At 39.8% G+C, this 13,743-nt stretch overlaps 1 long non-coding RNA gene across 3 annotated transcripts in view; it reads left to right on the top strand.

Annotated features, from left to right (window-relative positions):
* The window catches only part of LOC104864961, a 152,929-nt gene that overhangs the window by 47,747 nt on the left and 91,439 nt on the right, over window positions 1-13,743 (top strand). The window contains exon 3 of one of the 3 annotated variants that reach the window (XR_781025.2): window positions 10,680-10,793. The exons of the other annotated variants lie outside the window; for them this stretch is intronic. This is a non-coding gene — a long non-coding RNA (uncharacterized LOC104864961). Of the gene's footprint in view, window positions 1-10,679; window positions 10,794-13,743 lie in introns of those variants that run through there. 3 annotated transcript variants of the gene reach the window in all.

Below are 13,743 nucleotides of genomic sequence, written 5' to 3'. Positions count from 1 at the left end.
TTCTTTTTTTTTTTTTTTTGTACCAGACAGTGAACCCAGAGACTTTGTGTTGAGCTGTGTCCTCAGCCCTTTTTAAAATTTTAAATGCTGAGACAGGGTCTCCTAATTTGCCCAGGTGGGTCTCAAACTTGTGATTCCCCGCCTGAACCTCCTAAAGTGCTCAGGCAGATATGCATTACCATGCCTGGCTTCATTCACTTTTTTATTGTCTGTCATTAACCTTTCCGAGTTCATTTGTCAGAAATACATGTCACCCTTTATTTCTATTTCCACAACTGGTACTTGTTGAAGTTATTACCCCATCACACCTTGACTACTGCAGTAATAGACAGTGTGAACTTAGAGACATTTATATAGTATTTGTAAAGTACCCAGAACTGATCTACATACTTCATACAGTATAACATTAATATGTTTATTCCTTATAACAATCCCATAAGTCAGGCAGTATTATTAGACCCATTCCAGACAAAAAAACTGAGGCAGAGAGAGGCTAATATCATGCCTAAGGTCACACAGCTAGTAAGCACTACTACCAGAATTATGAACCACAACAGCCTGGCTCTAGGGCTTTTGCTCTTAACCATTAAGCTATGGTACCTGGAGCTCGTGCCTGGTTGCTGGGGACATCGTCTTCATTTTCACCATTACCGCTCCTGCACACAAGGCTTATCAACCACTCACTGCCTCCTATCTCTTGTAAGTTTAAATTGCAGTGAGTCTGTCGTAATTCCCCAAGTTAACTGAAAGCTCTCTGAGGGCAGAGACCACATCTTGCTCTTCCTTGAACCTCATTGTTGAAATTTATTGGTGACTTGTTTGAAATGCCACATCAACAGTGGGCTCTCAGATTTCCCTGGCAGTGAACACTCTCTGTTGCACACAAAATGGCCTATTTGAGATGCAAAGTAGATTTAGTTAATTTCCTGTTCAATCCTCCCGCCATGTGAGGCTGTGTGTCCCTGGGCTCCTAGCTCTGTGCACCTCATCTTGCAGCCGCCCCGGTCTTAGGTGCCCCTCGTCTCCCCCACTTGCTCCGCCCCTCCGTGGACGCTACTCTCACAAATCTTCCTTTCCACCTTCCTTCAAAGGTCTGACTATAGAAAATAGCACCCTCCTCTCGTTCTCTGTTTCCTCTTGCTAGGTTGCGATTCAGCTCTTCTGATGAAACCATCTCTACTTGGCATCATGTTTTAGTTATATTATTTTGTTTTCCTCTTTTCATTGTAAACTCCGATAAAGCAAAGACCTTGTCTATGCTGTTAAATGTCTTATGCTCAGAGCCCGGAACCGTGCCTGGCACAAAGCAAGTCCTAACGAGTATCAGTGCAAGAATGGACGAATGGTGGAATCCAACTCCCAAAACGACCGCCATTGAGTCTCTTCAGAGCTCTTTCTCCTTCAGCCAGCAGGGGGCTCTTCCACTCTCTAGAATTCAGAAGAGCAGAGCAGGACTTTCATAGGAGTTTACCTGAAATTCGGCCTCATAAAACAAGAAACTTGCACCTCCTTCTTTCTTCTTCTTCTTTTTTTAAACCTCCGAGTCGGATTGTGCCAACCCCGAAAAATACTGACCTTGTGTTAACAATGAAATTTTGCTTTTTATAGGTGATCCTTCCAGGATATTTTGACTTTAATTTTTGAAGGGTGTAAGGTTTGCTGCTAGAAACTCCACTTTTAAATTGACTGACAAAGACACATTGTCAGAAATAAAATGAGTGGAGCCAGTGAACAGTAGCACTGCAGTGATGAAAGTTTGTGTAAGTACTTAAGCCCAGAGAGTTAACAGCTGATTGAACGAAGTCAATCAATTATACTGTGTGTTTATTATTCTTATGAGAGGATGCCCTCCCCCCAACTTCTCAATAATCAGGCAATGCAGTACAATACATCTTGTCGGGAACAGACGACTGAAATATGTTGTAAAATGTAACATCTTCTAGAAAAATCAAATTTCCCTCCACTGCAAATAGGGTAGTTTCAAATTTTATATCAGTTTAGAAATTGAAGATTCCCCACTGGAAGAAATTGCTAGTGCGTTTGAATGGCTTTATTGTCTCTTGTCCATTTCCTTTAGAGTAGATTCTGCCCAGAGTGCCAGCCTCATTGCCAAGACAAAAAGAACTATATATTATGGCTCCTATTCTGCCCACACCCAGCAAACCTAGCGGGCCACACTTAGCTGTTGCTGGGAAGGCCCAGGTACAGTCGTTAGGATGTTAGGGTGGCTTATATGCTGTTACTCATGTCTGTTTCTGTACAAATGCTCCTTAATTCTGTATCCAAGAAAATCTGGCTCCCTTGGCAGGCAGTAGTTTCCTGGAAAAACCACAGTAACCTTCTGTAAATCAACCAGAGTAAATGGATTCTTATAGAGGAAGGAGCAAAAAAAAAAAAAAAAAAAAAAAACCCCCCTGGGTATGGAAGTTGACTTCAATGTACAAGGCTGCCTATTAGGGGGTTTAACAAACAGAATCCTCATTGCAGTCTTTGCTTAAAAAAAAAAAAAAAAAAAAAAAAAAAAACCCTCCTGGGTATGGAAGTTGACTTCAATGTACAAGGCTGCCTATTAGGGTGTTTAACAAACAGAATCCTCATTGCAGTCTTTGCTTCCAAACCAATCAGTTCAGATGTTTTTCTTTCTGAAAAAAAAAATTGCAATTCTAGGTAGGGGAAAATAAACTCCATGGCTCAGATGAATCCAAGCAGGTAAAGGTGTGTGTTGAGTCTGCTGACCTAACTCAGCAGGTATTGCCTAAAAGGATTCCTTGGAATGGAGAGCTCCATATCTAACTGTGTTAAAATATAATGGTATACTGTGGTGTGGGCAGAGATGCTTACTGAGCAGTATGTGGAGGTAACAATAACATCGAGAAAATAAGCTCAGTTTCTGTTATTCAAGAGTTAGACAACAGTGCATGTAGAATATTGCACACTGGAAAGAGGCATAAGATCATTAAAAGCTTGATATGAATGACCATGGCCCAGATAGATCTATTTCAATAAATAGCTGTCACCAAATATCCTATTTTTAAAATCTGTGATTGGGCTAACATTTGGGTATATCTCATTTCTAGGAATAATGCCACAATATAATAAAAAAAAATTAGCAACATGGCAGCCCTCCTGAGAACAAAAGCCATGCTCCACAGTGGGGTCTGGAGAGGGTCAGAGGGTAGATAGGTATATTTTTAAAAGTATTAAATGCCAGTTCACTCACTTTCCAAGGTTTTTACTGACCACTTACTATGTGTACAGCACAGTGCTAGGGCCCAGAAGTTACTTGTGATAGAAAGAAGATATGACAGGTATAGACGTTCCTAGAGAGTAGATCCCAGCATGAATGCCTTCAGGTGGGTACAGATGAAATAGTGAGTAAGGAAGGAGGGAGGTGGATTACTCAGAGACAAGAACCCTGGAGAAATTTTCAATGGAAGGTAGATTTTGTAGGGAAATTACAACTTGCACACTTTGGAGACAGGCACGGGCCTGGGGTTGAATATAAGAGTGACTGGTCTGGAAACTTTGCTTTCCTTGTCTCGTGTATTGGATGCCCAGTCAGAACCACCCCTATCAATAGATCAAGTGCGGGGCATTTGTTGAACGGTTGCTCAGCATCTTCCCTCATTCATAATCCTCTGCCTATTGAATCTCCAGTAATATTCCTTCAAGTTATATTAGTTTACAAGCTCAAAGGTAATTTCTTCTAGTAGGAAAAAGTGAATAAATGGTATCTCTTTACTGCCAATATTTTCAATCCTCCTTATATGTAATGTCAACTGTCACTCAAGCTCAGAAGATCACAGGCTTTTGTGCATATGTGGCACAGCCCTGTTCTGAGCAGAGTTATGGTCAAAGAACTTTATGCTTTTGTCACGGACTTGTTCTGTTGGATGGAAAACTGGAAACTGAAAGCTGTTTCCATGTTCTACTGCGGAAGCAGCAAAATGATTCACACATCTTGAAGGAGAAACAGAAAAAATGGAAGGGAGCAAGTGAGAGTTGGGTTTGGAGATGAAACTTCTTGTCTGAACCAATACATGTCCCAGTGAGAGTGTTAATTAACGTCTCCGTAAGACTCAGACTTCCCACAGACACACCTGGGTTGAAAGTGAATCCATTGCCACAAGGAACCTCATTTTACACAAATGGTAAGGCAGGATCTGGGCATGCTGAGCTCACCAACCAGGAGTGGATGCCCACATCAGGATAACCAAAAGGGAACTTGTTTCTGGCATAGACATAATATTCTAAGACAGCCTTCAAGATGCAGACGCACTCCAACAATAGTATTTCAAAAACAGAAAAGGGCTTGAGACCTGCTAGGTGATTTACGTTTTTAGTGTCATTTTCTCATATCCAGAGCAATTTTACAGAAAGCTTGCTGGCCCTGTCCACCTGCTGCTGATGCCTTTCATAGAAAGTTATTTTCAAATATACCAAGCAGTTGTCATACTGCGATACAATGCTAACTCATTTGTTTCCCAGTCATGTGGTTTTGTACCCATTTCATGTACTTAGAATCATGCAGAATCCTGTTAAGCCATCTGATGGGAAGTGTGAGCCATCAACTCTACTGACCTCTGGTAGATTTAGCTGTCACTCAACATCCTGACGGTTTTGTCACTTTGTGTGAGAATGCCCACCCTCCTTAGCTGTCTCTCTGTTGTACTTTAGTAAGTCATCGTCACAACTGACTTTTGCCCAAATCTGTTTCTAGCTGTAGAGTCACAGCCTTACTCAGGTACCTTCCTCGGAGAATCTGCAACTATGCCTTCTACAGACCAGGCTGAAGTCTCTTTTCTGCCCACCTGTGATCTGGAGCGGGTGTGTGCTGTCTGTCACCCATGCTAGGATGGGTTCTAACATCCACCTTGTCCAGTCCACCTGGGCAAAAACTGCTGCCTTTTTCCAGTGTGCAGAAAGAAATGTGGCCACATTCCTGCGTTTCCTGAGACTCAGCTACTAATGAATTAAAAACTGTAGAAACAATTATAAAATACTCTTCCAAAGAAAATAGTATCCAGCTTTTGTTTCATTCTCTGTGAAGGACTTAGGTGCTACATTTGTCGAAGGGCATAAAATCCATATTTTTTGCCTAAAAAGGGTCTACTTTTATGTAGCACCCAAATTTAATTACTCTCAAAGCTTTTTAGGATCCTAGATGAAAGATGTTACTGCAGTAGGAAGTTCTGATATTTATTTCCCTAGTCATTAGCAGTAGCTGGTTTCTCCTTTCTTGAATCCCATTTATCATTTTGTGTAAATATAGTATTTGGGGAGCTTCCTGCATTAGATCATCTCCCGTCCTTTCAGTGCCCTTGATGTTCAGTACACTTCCCTGGTGAGGCTTGCTGAGACGTTAATGCAGTGGCCTCTGCCTTTCTAGGAAGGTCTTTAATGTTCTTACTGCTACTGAGATGAGATTTGTCAATTATTTTTCCTGTTTCTGTCCTATGTAAAACATTGTCTTTTTTCTTATTGGGGTGAGTAGGCTTTAGCTGTCACCAAACGCCCTGGTGCTTGCGCATTTTTAATCATTATGTCTGATGTTTTGATGTCAGTATTGTCATCTACAGACCTTTATTGTTGCCTCCTATAATCCTGGACACTGGTGAGGTTCTGGGATTGCCAACCGATTCCTGGTCCTTAACCTTCTTTACCAGCTGGCTCAGTGTGTCTCTCCTCTGAGAAGTGACATCTAGCAGGTTCTCTCCCAGCCACCCACCTCACAGTGTATGGCGGACAGACCTCTTAGTATTCACACCCTTGAGTGAGGGCAGGACCCATGACTTGCTTCTAACCCATAAAATGTGACAAAGGTGATCGGATGTCACTTCCATGGTCATGTTGCATAAGACTGCAATGTCTGTTTTGCTGAGAAACTATATTCCTTGCCTGTTTTGATAAAGAAAGCAGCCATGTTGGAAGGCCCTTGTGGCAAGGAACTGCTTGTGGTATGTGGCTGATGACCTCTGCCCAACTCTCAACAGGAAACTGAACACTCAAAGCCATCACATATGCCCAGAAGTTATCCTTGCACAGCCAAACCTTTACATGATGACCCAGCCCTGGCAAACACCTTGATTGAACCTTACAGAGGACCCAGATGAACCACGCCTTGGTTCTTGAGCCATTGAAATGAGGAGACAGTACATATGTACAGGTTTAAGCCGCTAAATTTGCAGTAATGTTATTATATAGCAACATAAAATGACTGTACATAGTTAAATTCTCCCACTCCTGTGGGCCCCATGTTTACTGTACATAGCTTCATTACTGTAGTAAGATCATACCATAACTTTTTTGGCATGTTTGGTTTCTCTATTTTACAAGGATTCCCCTTTACATTTGGTTTCCCCTTTACAAGGATTGTAGTAGTAATAACCCCTGAAGCAGAGTAGAAATTACATCAAATCTCACAAATACGTAATGAAGAAAAGAGTAGATTTCTTTTATTTCCTTTCATTTTTTTATGATGGCTCCATGCATTGTCGGGGGAGAGGAGGAAGAGGAGGAAGGGACCTAAACTTGCCAATGAAACCTAACTCTTCAAACTGTTCTGCTAGGTTGATCTTTGTTAGGTCAAATCCCAGAATTAAATTCTCTCATTCAGGTGATGGTCCTTGTGTTGTCACCTCCTTGGACTTGTGAATTATTCACTTTGTCACTGGGATTTGCTGCAGTCTGCAGCTGACATAACTCATGGCTTGATCCAGAGCTGGTGGACTTCTTTTTGCTGACTGGGCTCCGAGTTTGTCCTTGCTGGCTCTGCGGATGCCCTGATTCTTTTCCATATTCTCTATCCAGTCCTGGTCTGGCATGTCCATTCTGTAGTCCCTGATGTGGGTCACTTTGACACTAGCCAGTTCTGTGAGTCCTCATTGGTTGCCCATTTGGAAGAGAGGCTTTTGGATTGTCTCAATCCCTTTCATGTTGCAAGAGAGTTGAGAGAGGCTCAGAACTTCTGCTCCACCTTGGCAAAAGAATACCCCATGGAATGACTATCCCACAGCTCCAGGGCTGAGGGGGCACAGCCCCTCCAGCCTCACTTCTCTATGTTCTGAGCAGTGTAGGGCCCAGCGAGGAGGCAGTGCTGAGGGCCTGAGAGGTCGATAGTGCCTTCTCTTTGCTTCCACGTCTTTCTCTATTACCATCACTTCTAGAGGGCTTCAGATTCCTCATGCTCTCCAGTGAGAACTCTCCTGACTGACATCTAGAGTGATGCATATGTCGCAATCAGTGAACTTACATTGGCACAATATTGTCACCCCCAAGATCCATAGTTTAATTAAGGATTGACTCTTAGTGTTCTATTTTCCATGCATTTTGACAAATGTATAAGTGACCTGTACCCACCACCATGGCATTGTGTAGAATAGTGTCACTGCCCTAAAACTCCTTTGGGCTCTACCTCTTCACCCATCCCTCCTCCCAACCTCTGGCAACTACTGATCTTTTTTTATTGTCTCTATAATTTTGCCTTTTTCAGAGTGCCGTATAATTGGATCCATATAGTATTTTCAGACTAGCTTCTTTCACTTAGTAAAATACATTAAAAGTTTTCTTCATATCTTTTTATGACTTGATAGCACTTTTCTTTTAAGTACTGAATAGTGTCCCATTGTCAGGATGTATCATAGTTTATCCATTCACCTACTGAAGAACATCTTGTTTGCTTCCAAGTTTTGGCAGTTATGAATAAAGCTGTTGTAAATGTGTGCACACAGGTTTTTGTTTGAACTCATTTGGGTAAATACCAGGGAACACAACTGCAGAGTTTTATGGTAAGAGTATGTTTAGCTTTTAGCAAACCATCAAACTGCCTTTTAAAGTGGCCTTGCTATCAGCAAGGAGAGGTCCTTTTGCTCCACACCCTCACTAGCATTTGGTATTGTCAGTGTTCTAGATTTTTTTTTCATTCTGATAAGGATATGGTGGTATCTGATTGTTACTTTAATTTGCAATTACCTAATGACATATTATATTGAGCATTTTTTCATGTACTTATTGCCATTTTTGGTGAGATATCTGTTCACATTTTTTTGGCTCATTTTTAAATAAGGTTGTTTACTTACTTTTGAGTTTTACAAGTTATTTTTTGTATAATAATCCTTCATCAGATATGACTTTTGCAAATATTTTCTTCCAGCCTATGATTTTTCTTTTCATTCCCTTGAAAGTATCTTTTGCACAGCAGAAGGTTTTAATTTTAATTAAATCTGGCTTATCAATTATTTCTTTAGTGGATGCTTTTGGTGTATCTGCAAAGTCAACGCTCTACCCAAGGTCATCTAGATTTTCACCTATATTAGCTTCTAGGAGTTTTATAGCTTTGTGTTTTCAGTTATGTCTATGATTCCTTCTGAGTAGTTTTTTTTTTTTTGTGAAACATATAAGGTCTGTATCTAGTTAATTGTTTGCAGTTGTTCCAGCACCATTTGTTGAAAAGATTAACTTTTCTCAATTGACTCACCATTGTTTCTTTGAAGATTAGCCAGTTATATTTGTGCAGGACTATGTCTTGAGTCTCTCTTCTGTTCCACTGATCTGTTTGTCTATATTCTTTCACCAACACTACACTGTCTTAATTACTGCAACTTAATAGGAAGTTTTGAAGTTGAACAGTGTCAGCTTTATTGTTCTGGGTCTTTTGTTTCTGCATAGAACTTCACCTTTCTTGTAGACTCTTTCCACATAAACTTTAGAGTTAGTTTAGTATAGAAAGATATTTTTAAATGTAAATTTTCTTATTAAAGATTCCTGCTTTATTTCACAGAAGTCTTTCTATTTCTGAGTCATTTTCTCACTTTCTGGCATACTGGGGAACATGTTCTTTTGGAAGCCATGTAGTGAATATAGCTGTTAAAAAATGTGGAATCTGTAATGTAGGGTGGAGGTAACACTTTTGCACACTCCTAATGCATTCAAAACTTAACTTTGATAAAATACACATAAGAAATAACATATTGAGGGCTGTGGGCAAGGAAATAGTGATGAGCTTATGCTTTTTTCAGGACCTCACCAGTTACATCTCTGTATCTGTAATAATTTATTATAGTATGCTAATATAAGTACATACTATACTAGCATATTCTAACATATAATTCATTTTGTTAATAAATACAGAATATAACCAGTAAAGGAAAATTCTAGACACAGTTTTTGTTATTTTTTTCTTTTCTTTTTATTGAGTTTATTGGTACATTCTAGGTATACAATACAGTTACATTCATTACTGGGATCTTGTACCTTTACATGACAGGTCTTGGTTCTCATTTTTTCCCCTTGTCCCTGCCCTCTCTTCACCCCCTCCTCTCCTCCCCATTCACAAACACTTTATTTTCACTTTTTCATTTTCTCAGACAGTTTTTGGAATACATGTATTTAACCAAGAGGAGATTATGTTTAAATAAATAAATACTGGGTAACCCCAGCACTCTGGGAAGCTGAGGCATGAGGATCCCAAGTTCTAGCAGCCTTGGCAATTTAGCAACTTAGTAAGATTCTGTCTGTCTCAAAATAAAAATAAAAAAGGGACTGGGATGTCACTCAGTACAAAAGCCCTGGGTTTAAACACCTAGCACCTTAAAAAAACAAACAAACAAACAAACAAAATGAAAAACCAAATGCTGGCCACCGTAATTTTCCACTATAGACTGCACTATGTTTCCGAGCTGCAGAATGTAGTTTTACCTTTATTTTTACCATTTTTCTCTTTATTGGCCCAAGCTTGCTCTGCAGAGTCAGTTTCTCCTCTACTCTTCACCTTTACTTTCTTGAATAAACTTTGTCACTATTAACAAACAAAAACAAAAACAAAAACAAAAACAGATGCTGAATGTACAATATAACCTGAGTCTTTTGGATGATGAAATTGTTAACTCTGATATGTTACTATTAGAGTAATTTTGGAAAATACAATTAATTCATAATTGTATCCAAGAGCAAAAGAACTGAAGGCCACAAGATTTGTTGACTACAACAAAGGGGAGAGATCAGCACTAAGAAGGCTAATGTAGGATGCTGTCCCCAGCAAGGACACAAATACAAATTCAAATAGCTACAAATGATCTATTTTAAAGAAAGAAATCTAAACCAAAAGTACATGCTTTAAAATACTAGAAAAGTTTTCTTGCTCTCTGGGAAGAGAAAAGGAATGAAAAGCTAATAAAAAACATGGTGTAGAATCATGCCTGAGTCTCTGGCCTCACATTCTACGTGTGCAGTCACTCTCGGGCTTGTTTTGTGGCAGGTCACACTTGGCTGTAGGCCTCCAGATTCACGTTATTGAGCTATCTTTTATGAACTGATATAAATGTCAATTATTTCTACTTTCACCTTGGGTCAAATTTGATGTAATGATTTTTACAGATAGTACCTACCTTGCATTGAACCCAAAGGTAGTTGTTTTCAAACTTTAAATCATGCCCTCACATATTAGAGTCCAGGGTCTTAGAAAACAAATTTCTGATCTATGCTTCTGTTTCTTCTTGGTTTTTGAATATAGTCATTAAAAAACAAAAAAACAAACAACAAAAAACAAGCTCCCTCTATCTGTTCCCTGCATAGAAGTCACACCATCCACTGACAGTTTTGGTTTGTTCTCTCTGAATCTTCTCCAACTCTTTTACATCTTTCTTTTGGTGTAACCACAGAACTCTTATGCGTTTTTACAGGTAAAGATGCATTGCGACTTTGTACGAATCAAGGTGGACTGCTGCTCTCTTTAGAAGTTTCATTCAAGGTCATAGAGACTGTGTCATATACCCTGGATCAGATTACTGATGTGATCCTTTGGCAGCTGGAAAGCTTAACTAAGTCACTTACCTTCCTCTGAACCTTAATTTCTCCTGCTTTATAGTCTCACAGGGTCATTATGGACCAAATGAGAGACAATGTAGAACAGGATAATAATACGTGTCTTTATTTTTTCTGATTTAAAAATTAATAAATGCTCATTATAAAAATAAAGTATAAAAAATATGCAATGAGAAGCAAGATGTCTAGAAATAACAGCAGGACTTGTTTAGTTTTACTCTTTGAGACTTTTTTCTGTCTAACTACAATGTGTAATACAATTATTATTTATTTATTTTTATAAAAACAAGACCATTCTATAACCTGTATATTCTTTGGCTTCTTTCTTTTTATACATTCTGACACCTTTCCAGGTTAGTACATAACAATCGCCACATTCTTTTTATGCCTCCACTGAACCTTAATTGCATGGATGCCCCATATATTATTTAAACTGATTTTGTAGTGCTCACCATCTGAGCTTGTGTCCAAATTTTTAGTTTTTGAAACAATGCTGTGACAAAATGTTGTGCTACAGTTTTTTGTTTTGTTTTGTTTTGTTTTTCTGCATTAGTGATTATTTCACTGGAAAGAAATTGCTGGGTCAAGTGTATGAACATTTAAATTTTTAAGGATATTGCTAACTTGAACAAATGTTTTAAAGCTGTGGACTGCTCCAGAAATATTCATTATTAAAGCAGGTTCAAGAAAACAAGCAGTTAGTGGTGGTCGGAAAATGGGACTAGGAAGAAAGTAGGTGCAGATACAAGTCACATACATAACCTCTCTGCCTTAGTTTCTTCATTTACAAAGTACAGATTAGGTGAGTTCAGGATTGTTGTGAGGCTTATATGAGATAACATAGGTGATGTGCTAAGAATCCTGCTTGCTGTAGAGAAAGCCCCTTCTACTGAGATTGTGGTGACATTCAGGAACTGGGCAAAGCCACAAATTTGATAAATGGCAGGGCTGTAATTTGGCCCAGGATTGTCCTCAAAGCCCCAGTTAATTCCATGGTACCCCTAACTCTGAGCTCAGAGATGTGCTTGGCCACATCCACAATCTGAATCCTGATTTAGATCCACTTCTAGGTCTATAACTTTTAGTAGCCCTGGTGGAGAATCTTGTTTCATATATTTTAAAGCCGAAATAACCTTCACAGCCAGTTTGAGGCTGTTTACAAGTGACTTTATCACTCAGCTGCCAGTGGCTCACAGAAGCCTTAGTGTGGCTGGCACAGAGGGCTCTTCCCCGAATGCTCAGTGGACAGCACTGTGTGAGGGGAGTGGTAGTGTGGCCAACTTCTGGACAAGAAACCTTTGTTGTCCTTCATCTTGGTGGTCATTGTTGGGACCACTGTTGAGAATAGGACGGTTCCACCTTCCTAGTTAGATTAAAGCAGAAATTTCTGAGTTTCTTTGTTTGACTTTGTGTCACCTTGGGCATTTCTTTTTACACTGTGATAACCAAATGGCCATCAACTGTACATTGCTTAGTAAATGCCTTTGACACCTTTAAGCATAGAGAATAACTTTGTATTCTCTTCAGTTTTCATTTACCCTGGATGGTAAACATTCTCCTTGCTTCCTTTGGATGAATTTCACCTTTGAAGCTGTTCACCCTAACACCCTAGCAGTCTCATACAGTGCTAGTCAAATGAATCCCAGCCTAAGTTGGCACTGGTGTGTTTGGGCCTGTTGATCTGCAAAACATTTTTCTGGGTCTTGTAATAAATAATGTTAATATGAACTCAAAACTTTCTGAGGATTATTTTCCAAACTTTTCTTTTTAAAGCACCCAGAGAAGTAGCTGGATGTTCTTGATGTTACTCTCAAATGGAGTGAGGACCTGGTGATTGTTTTTTCTCCCCTGCTGTATTCAGAATAGTGACTCTAATCATCCTTTCATACCATGCTTCCTGTACACTTTCCTGTCTATTTCTTGGAACTATATCTAGTGTATTTTCTTTCCTTGTAGTTTATAAAATGACCTGTTTTTGGAAGCTGTTGCTTAAATCTGTTTTCCATATAAGAGTGGCTGAGCTCTCCCATGCAGGGAAGGGCTGCAGGGATGGGTATAATTTGAAAGGTGCTATCTCAAATCTGCATTAAGTTTTATTAGCCATGTTCTGTGTGCTTAGTATAAACTGCAGTGAAGCAATGAGCATGATTGGCGAGATCGTCATATGTGTAGAGCTTACATTCTAGGAGGCATCAACTGGAGGGCAGGGCTCACAGAAAGATGGATAAACAAAGGGCAAGAGCGATGAAGGCACTTGAAAGGGTACTTTGGCAGAGTACAAGGGGGTGGGGAGACTTCCATTAGGAGAGCTCTCTTTGGATTATTCTGAAACGATCCAAAGAAGCCAAACATGGTGGCCCAGGTAGAACCTTTCTAGGTAAAGAGAATGAAAACTATAAAGGCTCCAAGACAGGACAACTTTGGTGTATTCAGAGAACATGAAGAAAAACAGTGTGGCTGGAGCAGAGTTCACAGGGGCAAGAAAGACAAAATGATGTCAGAGAGGGGTTGGGGCCAGGTCATGTAGGGGCCTGAGGTCAAAATAAGAAGTTCAGATTGGATGTCCTCTGTGCAATAGGAAATCACTTGAGGAACATTCTAAGATCTCTTCCATGCTGAAGCAGTAGCTCTGGGTGCCACGTAGACCTGAGCGCAGAAAGTAAGCAGGGATGAGAGATCGGCTGGGAGGACATTTTCTGTCCTGAAGCAAGATGATAGTGGCTTAGACCAGGAGACAGAAAGGTGTATGGGTCTGGGATATATTTTGGAGGCAGAATAGGCAACCTATCTGCTAGGTTAGACATGGAGGGTGTGTCAAGAGAACACACAACCACCACCTTGGCTTTGGCGTGAGTCCCTGAAAGGACAATTTATTTACTGAGGAGAATGCTAGAGGAAGAACTGTATATATGAACTATATAT

This window comes from Fukomys damarensis, unplaced genomic scaffold (genome assembly GCF_012274545.1).
Source record: "Fukomys damarensis isolate Sample0158 unplaced genomic scaffold, DMR_v1.0_HiC HiC_scaffold_4, whole genome shotgun sequence".
Lineage (NCBI taxonomy): Eukaryota > Metazoa > Chordata > Mammalia > Rodentia > Bathyergidae > Fukomys > Fukomys damarensis.
Note: the sequence above shows the minus strand (reverse complement) of the source record. Positions and strands in the feature narration are given on the sequence as shown.